Here is a 10929-nt window from a genome sequence, read left to right on the forward strand (position 1 = left end):
GGCCGCCGCGCCGGCACCTGATTGGCTGCGGGGGCGGGGCGCGGGCCCGCGCTCGCGGATTGGCGGGCGCGGGCGGGGCGGGAGCGCGCGGATTGGCGGAGGGGCAGGGCCGGGCCCGCAGATTGGAGCCCCGGGCTGTTTGCGGGGTCACGGTCGGAGGCAAAGGGCGGCGGGAGCGGGAGCGGTGCCCTTCCCGTAGGGCCGGGCGGGCGCCCCCTGCGGGCGGAGCGGCGGCGCTGCCCTGCCACCCCCCAGCCCCTCCCCGCGGGGTCCCTGCCGGAGCGGCACCTCGGGAGGGGACCGGGGAATAGCCCGGCCTTTGTGGCGGTACCGACGGCTCTTAGCGGCAGGGCTGCTTGAGGGCGGTCCCCTGCCCGTGGGCTCGCCGCTGCCGCCCGCCCAGGGATGGGCGGTGCCCGCCGCCTCGCCACGGAGGCGTGTGAGCTCGGGGTTAGCCCTGAGCGCCCCGTCCCTGGGGAGGGAACAGTCGGGTTCGGGAGGGGAAGGGGGAAGAGAAGGTGATGTTTGGTCGATCATACAGAATGTTTTGGGTTGGAAGGGGCCTTAAAGATCATCTAGTTCCAAAGAGTGTGCCGACGCAAGGGACACCTTCCACTGGACCAGGTTGCTCAAATCTGCGTCCAACCTGGCCTTGAACGCTTCCAGGAATGAGGCATCCACAGCTCCTCTGAGCAACCTGTGACCAGTGCCTCAGCACCCTCAGAGTAAAGAATTTGTCCTGTATATGTAACCTAAATTTCCCCTGTTTCAATTTGTGCTTGTTACTCCCTGTTCTGTCTCTACAGTTCCTGGCAAAGAATCCCTCTCCATCTTCCCTGTAGGCCCCCTTCAGATTCTGGAAGTCTGCTAGGTCTCCATGCAACCTTCTCTTTTCCAGGCTGAACAGCCACAGCTTTCTCAGTTTCACTTTCTCAGGGTCCAGCAGAGTGCCACAAAGATGATCGAGGGACTGGAGAATCTCTCTTGTGAGGAGAGACTGTGGGAGCTGGGCCTGTTCAGTCTGGAGAAGAGAAGGCTGAGAGGGCACCTCATCAATACCTATAAATATCTCAAAGGCAGGTGCCAAGAGGATGGTGACATTCAAACTACGCCTGGACACGTTCCTGTGTCACCTGCTCTAGAGGACCCTGCCCTGGCAGGGGTGTTGAACTGGATGATCTCCAGGGGTCCCTTCCAACCCTAACAACCTCTGTGATTCTCAGCCTGTCAAAGTATGCCAAAATATGGCAATATCTAGCTCTTATCTTGCCTTTCCCATGCGCTTACAAAAACATATTAAATATTAAGCACCTGTTTGTACACAACCTTTTTAATACATTACCCGCGGTTACCAATTGACGTGACAAAAAAGGTGGAGATGTGTCAGAACCTTCCTGCAATGTGCTATTGTAAAGGGATGAGAGCACAGAGCTCTCCCTTGTATGGGAAAACATCGTGTGTCAGTGAGGTAGAAAGCATAAAAGTTTTATGAAATATAATTAACAGACTTTATCATGGCATGTTTTAAAGCCTATTTTACATCACTGCCTCCAGTAAAAACAGATGCAGATTCTGTGAGACTTGGTTTGCAGCGCAGTCAAGCTCCACCAGGTTCTGCTGGCTGCAGTTGAAGGTCATGCTGCTCTCTTCTTCTAAATTCGAATTTTTTTTTCAGCGTGGTGTTCCGTGCTGGGTGAAACTACAGGTTTTTCATGTTATTCACATTAAAAGAAGATAAAAACATGGGTTTCATCTTAAAGGTGTAATATTAGGACAAATATTAAAACAAACAAAAAACCCTTCCTGAGCAGTCTGAATAAAATAATTCCATATATTTGACTTAGATATTTAGATATTTATTTAGTACAAATGCCTGCATTTTGTGTTTGTTTTTTTAATTTAAGAGATAATTATTTGTAACTGAAAAACTCATTCAAATTACTTTTTCTCACTAGTTAATATGCAGTCATTGACTTGTATAAAACAGTTTACCAAAAAAAAAAAGGAAAGAAAAACCAAAATCCCCCAGGCAAGAGGGTGTGCAGAAGGGCGTGAAAATAATATTGGAGAGGAGATTAGAAGTAGTGAGTAGGTGGAAATGGAAACAGAATTGTGGGCAGGGATTATGCAGTTTTCAGGGTGAGAACAAAGAACTTGAATTTGATGCAGTAAAAGGATGAGAAAACCAAGGATTAGTCTTGAAATTGAATTGATCTGAACTATGTCTTTGGTGGCATTTTGAGTCCAGTGCTACAGAGGTGGAGGTACAAGGAAGTAAGAGGAAGAAATTGTACATAATAAAATGCTAGCTGCTATGGTGATAGCAATGGAAGTTGATTAGCGATTCATCTAAGAAAAGTATGTTAATTATGTTATTAGCAGAAGTTAAAATAAGATGTGGACAGGAAAAAGCAGCAACCAGACGTGTTCCTTTCCTCTTTCACGTACAGGACAGTCTATATGTGTTGTCTTTCCAACAATATCAAATGACACGAAAGAGGAGATTAATCAGATAATAACTATAGACTATTTATAGACTTCCACCACAGAAGATGTTGAGACTTTCAAAGCAGTATAGAGATAAAGCAAAGCAGACAGAGATAAATGTCTTTCACAATATAACTCTCAAGACTGAGGTGAAGTGAGGACATGAGTGCAAAAAATCATCTACACTTAACTCCTTGTAAGATGAAAGTTAAACATGTTGGTAGGGGACCTTGAGAATCCTTGAATTCATGATATGGTCCTGTTCAGTCACAGTTATGTTCACTATGTGAACACTAAAAGCCCTTCTAGACTAAGGTGGAGTTCCCTTATAGTAGATTTCATGGAGAAATCCATACTCCGTTTTTCTTTTGGCTAAGAAGTCACCTTAACAACCTTGGGATTGACAGTGCAACTCTGATAATGCTTGCATTTCTTTTGTTCCCTGCATTTTAAAGTGTCTTATATTTCTGTGTGAGAAGTATATTCCAACCTGAATACCTTACAAACTGCATACAATTTAGCAAGGAATTCCCCAGCAGACTTTTTTGATTCTTTTAAAGAATCCCAAAGGAGACTAATGTTTGTCCTCCCGACTTACCTAATTTATATTCATCACTCATGACCTCATTCACCTGGCACATGTGTTCTTGGCACAAGGGGATTGTTTACAACAGAACTGTTTTCTCAATGACTGTGGAACTGGAAATCGAACGCTAACATAAACATCATTAACACCACTCCAAACTGCAGTTATACATAAAGCAATACTTAATTAATCTGACCTTCATAAATAACATCACAAAGTGTATAATTTTCAAGAGCAAGCTGACCAATATCTGTATATACCCCAAGGATAGGGAGGGAAAAAGAATGGATAAAGCATGCTCATTTCTTTGCTAATTAATCTGCAGGAGAAGCTTCAATACAACAGTGATGTGCTTAGAGAAGAACAGGGAATACAATACAAGTAGATGAAAGCAGACAAATTGTAAAAACTGTTGCAGCTGTGGTTTTTTGCTTCCTCAGTTTTGTTCATTTAAATCTTTCAACAGACTTTTACAGTAACAATATTGTAGGTTGAGATATTCAATATGATCCAAAGTGGAGCAACTGTGGAAGCAAAGCTGTCATTTAAACATGGAAACAAATTTGTGAACTGCTAATACCACAGGACAAATGGTTGATATTAGAAATGCCCTTTTGATCTTCTTGAAAGATAAATGTTCCCAAAACGTGTCAGGTACATGTAAAAGAAACATGCCTTGCTTTAAGAGGCCTTCAAAAGGAACAAAGTTTTGGAAGAGCAGGTAGCATGGTTGCAGCCTCCATCTGGAGTCACTTGTATTGTGTCCTACTATTCACCTACTGAATTTTCTTGTTATATTTTCTGCATATCGGGAAGGGGGAAGGGAGATCGGGATCCACAGGCTACACTGTGATATAGCTGGAGAATTCTTTATGTGATTTCCATCCAGCCTGTCCTATTGCATTTAGAAAAAGAAAAAACAGTGAAAAAGTAACTTCCATGGCCAAAGAAAATAACTTTTTTCTGTGACTTGCTTTCTCTTCTAGCCCTCTCCGCTCCCCTGCTATTTTTTTTTTGTAGCAAGCATAAGTGTGGCATCCAACATTCCTCTTTAAAAATTAGCATTAATGGTTACAAGAGGTTAGAGCCATGTTAATACTTCTGGGATTCCTGGGAAGCTCCAGGTTTTAGAATAATGGCAGCCTAAATAGGTGGTTCCTGTCAATCAACTTTCTTGATCCCTCATCTCTTGAGGAAGAATACTTAATAGGAACATAAAAATACACGCTCAGAAAAGGATCTATCTAATATACTGTCTGTCCCTGACCTTTGCCTGCAGAGGATACTTGGAGAAGATAAATGAAATGAAGGTCTGTGTATGGTGCTGACTAACATTGTGTGACTGAAACGTTGTCTGCCAGTTGTCTGCCTGGCTGTGCTTCCCCCAGACAAAAAACCAGCCCCCCTGTAGCTGTAAAACAGCTTATGTACTAGTTGTCATGCTAGGCACAGATCATAGAATTGTCTTTGTATTGCAGGGCAACACAGCTTCTGGAATGCCCTGTCCAACTCTCTGCTGGAAAAATGTCAGCCAATCTTGTGGGTCTTCTAGAAGGAAATTTCCAGTGCTGCTGTACTCAGCATACCATCCAGAAGATGCTTGCTTGCAGCAGGGATGGATCCCAGTGCTCTCACCACCAGCTGCTCCAGGAGCCCTTGTGACGATGAATTCGGGCAGGGCTGATGGGCCAGGGGCTTCTGCAGAATCACTCCCCAGGGTTGTGTGCACACAGGCAAGGGATGCTGCCTGTAGGCAGCAGTGGCTCAGCTGTGACCAAGGCTGCCTGCTGGGAGCAGAGGAGGTGTTGGTGGCTGATAGTGAGGTACAAAAGCAGGTGACAGGTACTTATATAGCCCAGCCACCAGCCCAGTTCCCCCTGGCTTCTGCAGCTGTTTTGTGATTTACAGTATAGAAACAAAAATGCTGTAAGCACTATTTAAATCAGAATTTTTTTTCTTCACACTGTTCTTCAAACTTATTTAACTGCTTAACATGTTGACAGAGTTGTTAAAAAAAAAAGAAAACCAATATCCAAAATTAACTACTTGTAAATTCTAAACTATCATATATTATAATTTATTTTTTATTTTATGCTGAAGAAGTAACTGTACTGATATTTTGCATATTGAGCAATAGATCTATTGAAATAAAATTAATGACAACCCAGTAGTAAGAGCAAATCCGTACTGTCCAATTTAAAAAGGCATAAATTAAACTTGAGACCAAGATGATCTTGAACTTCATTTAGAATCTGTGTTTCTTTTCATTTGGTACACCTACTTATACCAGACTTCACACTGGAACAATTTGCTGTTCACACTTGGACATGAGACTCCTTTAGCTTGCTAAATATTCCTCGGGATGATGTGGATTGTAGGTTGAGAAAGGCTGAGCAGCCTACCTCTACTCAGGTGGCATGGAAAAGTACTGCTCAAAGCGAGCAGAAACAGGCACAGGAGGGGACAGGCTATGGCTGGTCTTTGCATTGAAAGGCTCAGCGCTAAAACATACTTAAGTATCCGCAAGAAGTGAATGCAGGGACATCCACTTTGCCTCTTGACATGAGAGCACTCATTCTGAATTGGTCTTTTCACCTCAAAAATTATATTTAAGCAGATGATTACAATAGAGGTTCAGATAGCAGAGGTGATATTATAGATAACGGCAGCTGTCTGACTGGATGAAGCTGTAGAGACAGGAAGCGTGTGTTCACCCGACCCTATAACAATACCCCCAGTGCCTCACTGCCCGTTCCACCTTATTGCACCCAGCCCCTGGGAACCCACTACTGGGCCACAATCACTGAATACATATAGGAAAATGCACTATACGACTAGAAGCGACACACTGGTGAGTTTGAAAATACAGTTCCACCAAAATTGCCTTCCTCTCAGGTGTAGTGAGTATGATTTTCTTCACTACTTATTCTACCTTGAGGGCTGGGTAAGAGGATTCTTTTATTCCTAATGAAAAGTGATAATTCTTCTAATAAGCAGACATAGTCTTTATTGGAGAAAGCTTAGTCCTTGTATTTTGAAGATCTTCATCCTAAAATTGGTGTGTAGAGCCACTATTACCATTAACTGTATTTCAAGATGTGACACATGTCAGCCTTTTCTGGAGTTGCTCTGTCTTTCCACACCTTCCCCCTGCAGCCTTCCACTTCTCAGCGCTGCACTACGACCTTTTCTTCTTTGCCAGCAAAATCAGTTGCAGCTCCTACTCTGCCTCACAATTCTCCATCTGGTGGCAGCTGCCCCCTTTCCCCAGTGGACTAAGGAGGAGCTGAACTGCTGAGTGCATAAACCAAGGATCTACCGACCAGAGGGATCAAAGATATGTGTTGACAGAGAATCTATGCTTTGGGGGGGTGGAAGATGAGAAGATGCCCATGCTGTGTTTACTGTGGGGTGACACATACCTCCTGCTGGAAAACTAGATAATGAGAGAAAGGGAAGAGTGTCATAGACCTAAGAAACCCCTCTGCCACTTAACGAACTCTGATAAGAGTAATTTGAGGACTGCCATGGCGTCGCCTGCCCTTGCCCCCTACCTGTCTAGAATATCTACAGCTGTTGCAGCTACCATCTCTAAGCTCATATTATGATTCTGTGACAGGGAGAACTTTAATACAGAATTTTACCCACGGAGGAATTACCTCCTTGGTCACTATGCTTTTTTAGGTTTTCAGGTAGAAATTCTAGGTGGACAGCTGAGGGAGGAAGCCTTTTCTGGCTGTTTTCAACTACGTCCTTTAGGAATTACCACTGAAGGTATTGCATTGCTTGTGTGATGTTTGTATCATGTTTTGCATTCCCTCAGAGACAGTCTTTACCTTCATTATTGTCATTATTACCTTCCTGCATATGTATTTTCATGAATGCTTTCACTTTTTAGCCAGATAGAGAAAATTTTTGTAGTTAGTCTTCCAGCAACTTCTGGCCTATTTCTTTTACTTTACCTGATTTCTGCTGAGCAACTTGCTGATGAAGCTGCTCCTGTTCTTTTTCAAAAATAGGCATAATTTTGTGCTTGGAAACACATATCTCTAGGTAAAAGACTGACAGGTCCTAAACTTTTGTGAGTTTTCTCTGCCTCAAGGTTAATCTACCAGTTATACCATGCCGAGTTATTCAGTCAAGCAATGTCTATTATGCTCACATTCAAATGATTACCTCATTACAAAAGGTCGAATTAGGGATTTGTAGTCTTGGTAGGCCTCTTGTTTCTCAAAAACTTACCTTCTGTAGGTGATCTTAGGTAGTTTCTGTGCTTGCAAACTACTGCATTGCTCTCCAGGTCTTCTTTGTGACTCACTGACAATTCCTTATGTTTCTAGAGCTGCTTGCCCTACCCCATGTTGCTGTGTGGGACAGTGTTGCACTCTCCCACTGCTCTTTGCTTTGTAGCTGCACTCTAAAAATTACTGGAAGAACTGAGATTACATACTCCAAGTTCATGCCAGGTTCTCTGTCAAAGCAATTCAGACAACTTTGCTCAATCTTTCAAGTCTGTTTCCAATAGCAGCTAATGCACAGGATATTGACAGCACCGGCAACAGGCTGGTGTTTATTTATTGAATGAAATTACACAACACCTTGTCATCAATCCCTAACAAATTATCTTTGGCATGCACTGCAGAGGAGTTGCTGCTATGAAATGGAAATTTAGAAGACGTCTTGTACATAGCTCAGTTCTCCCCTCTAACCCAAGAGACAGGTACAAAATAGGTTGCCGAAATTCAACCACTTCTTCCCCTTGCATTGCTATCAAATACCTCAGTATTGCTTGTGCTCCTCCAAGTCCATCTTCATCCTCTAACTTTACAGCCCATTACCTTCCTGCTGTCAGCCCAGGAAAGGACAGCATGTACAGATGGGCCTGTTGCTTTTAAGGGAAAAATGGAAATCAGAGGCACTCTGTCAGCTTTTGCTTTGTTGTTATAAGCTTGCTTTGCTATAAACACTGGAGAAATATCAGAACATAAAGAGCTTTGAAATAGGATTTAAAAAGCAATCAGTGCCTTATCTTCCATTTGAGAGAGAAAAAAAATGGTGTGAAGGACAGAGGGTAAGTCAGACAAAAAAAGAAAGAAACTGAAACTAGAGAGAACAGCAAAAAAAGAGAAAATTAGTCAAAAGCAACAGAAAAGAGGCAGGCATAAATTGCCAATTAACATTCAGATCAAAGGAAAATTTTCATCAGAATCTTCTTCTTCTTCTAAGAAGCATCATGTGTTTCCAGTATCTACTGCAGTGAAGTGAGCCCGCTTTACACAAAAGAAGGCCCAAGAGAATAAGCCAAATAGCCTCAAAGCTTGTGGAAACCATTTCACACTGTTAACAACTAGGACAAAACCCCATAGGAGCCCAGAGCATCGGCATCACTGCCCTTGTTCACTAATCAATTTGCACCCTGTGCCAGCTACAGATCTGAAGCACAGACCCTGCACATATCTCTGGAGATTCATTTACGCCATGTAGAGCCTCAGACTGCCCAGGAGGAATAACAACATTGTGCCTCACGATCCCCAGAATCCCAATAACTTTGTTCCCAGCTGGACTGAGCCCACCTAAACCTGAAATGAGCCAGCACCTCACAGTGCTACAACTGCTGGATTAAGGTAACTTTGCAGTGCCTACCCATTGTGCATTCTGTGGATCATCACACAGGTATCTGTGGGTTTTTGGGACGTTCGTCACCAGAGTTCGTACATATGGGTGTGCATGTGTATCACAGGCCTCTGTGTGAGTTTGGGCAATGGCAGTATCTATTTATATGGGCACCCCTTCTCTGTCTTGAAGCTGGTGAAGGGACAGTGAAGGTGAAGGGCAGACAGAAGGGTTTAGTTTCTGTCAGTAGCCCTGTGGAAACCATTGTTATGCTGCAACTACACTTGGTTTGCTGTTGGGCAGGCACAGTGACTTCTCGTTTCCATCCTGACAGTAGACACGTGCATCATGTGCATGAGGTTTCTGGACAGGTAAGAACAAATAAGAAAAGAAGAAAACATTTTAATTATAGAGACAGAACTAGGCTGGACAGAAACACACCACTCCACATCAAAACAAGAGCAGGCATAAAGATGAAAACAATAGTAATTTCTTTGCTGTTCAGTTGTCTACAGAGCAATTAATAGCTGTGATTAATTCATTAAAACAGCATTAAAACTCCAAGTGAGCTAATGTTCAGTCAAGCAAGAGTTTGAGCATTTCAACTGGTATTCTAAACGGCACAGTTTAAAACAGTAATCAGCTACTTTTCCAGATTTTCTAAAATCTTACTGAAAAAATCCATCTTGATAGGTCAGAGCCTCCCAGCTACAGCCCACGATCAAGCTTTCAAGGAGGAGAGGAAGAAGAAATTATAATTTGAATTTAATATAGTTTTTATTTTCATGTTTTCCTAACGTTTATTGGGCAAACGATTCACTTGACTCTGCCAGAGCCTAAGTCACAGCTGCAAGTAACAGTCCTCATTTCCCATTATATTTCCTGCATGAGATGGTGATATTTATAGCAACTTTCTCAGTCCCTTTCCCAGCTGTCTTGTTATTGCTGCGATACGGACAGAGAAGCAGCAGAAGGCAAGTGCTCTAGCCGAGATTTTTGTAACAAATTACCTGTGGATGGCCATCCGCCGACAACAGAGTGAGTCAGAGGAAATTACTGTTTATAGTTTACAGAACACATGTGACACTGAGCATGTTTGAAAGCAAAGTCCCTGCCTTGAATAGCTTGGATTTAAATGAGTTGAAGCGGCAGAGGAGGAGGAGGGAGGGCAAGAAAAAGCAAGTCTTGCCAATTCATGTCACAGTACCTGATAATAGGTCAACAAGCAGGAAACAAAATCCTGGCTTCATTATCAACATCAGGCCTATGCTCAGGTGTCAGTGATTTATTTCCTGAAGATATCTCAAAACACAACCAAAGCGTATTTAGAAGGGAACTAAACTCCTGCAATGATGCACGTAGGACACTGTACTGTGTTTTCATGACTAATGATTGAGAAGTTCAAATAAATGAGCCCAAAAATGTCACATATTTCTGCAAAAGACTAGCAGATTGTACATGTGGCAGGTACAGTGCACACATGGTATGGACAGATGGACTCCAACGTTCATAAACATGGAGTTGATGTGATGAAGAAAAGAAGTATCCTTGAGTGTTCTTTCATCAAGTTGGAGTGTCTTAGGTAGGATAAAGGATGCAACGGCAAGTAAACAAAATGGCACAAAACAATGACCTAGTCAAAAAGCTACCATCAGAAGGGCGTGTGTGTGGGTATGTAGAGCTAGGGAGGGAGAGAGAGAATTGTAATTAGGTCACGGGGACCAAAAGATAAAACCAGGACAATCTTATCTAATACCTGGGCTGTCACTACACAAATGCCAGGACAGAGGATGAACGAACAATTAAGAGTTTTTAAGAAGCTAATTATGATGACAGAGGATTTGTGGAATAAAATCACTAGATTAAAAGGTTAATAAAAAGCTAAAGAAAAACTGAAGGGGTAAGCACTGAAGCCATGCCGTAAGAGCTACAACAAAAGATTCCTGCTCAAGACTAAAAGGAACAATGTTTTGATAAGGATTAATTATCAACAGCACAGTAGGAAACAAACAGTCCACTGAGTTCTTGCAATAGTTTACGTAAGTTACAGGAATGGCTTTAAGTGAACCATGATTACTAGGATGAATCTGGTTAAGACCAAAAACATGTATGGAAGCCAATCATGAAACAAGTTTGTCATTCTGGAGGAAGGAAACTTAAACATTGAAATGAAGACGTTCCCATATATTCCAACACATTCAGAACTATTAAAAAGCTTCCTGTCAAGATAATCCTCAGAAATA

The sequence above is a fragment of the Pipra filicauda genome, unplaced genomic scaffold (assembly GCF_003945595.2).
Source record: "Pipra filicauda isolate LSUMZ 115617 unplaced genomic scaffold, ASM394559v2 scaffold48_size3843733_pilon, whole genome shotgun sequence".
Lineage (NCBI taxonomy): Eukaryota > Metazoa > Chordata > Aves > Passeriformes > Pipridae > Pipra > Pipra filicauda.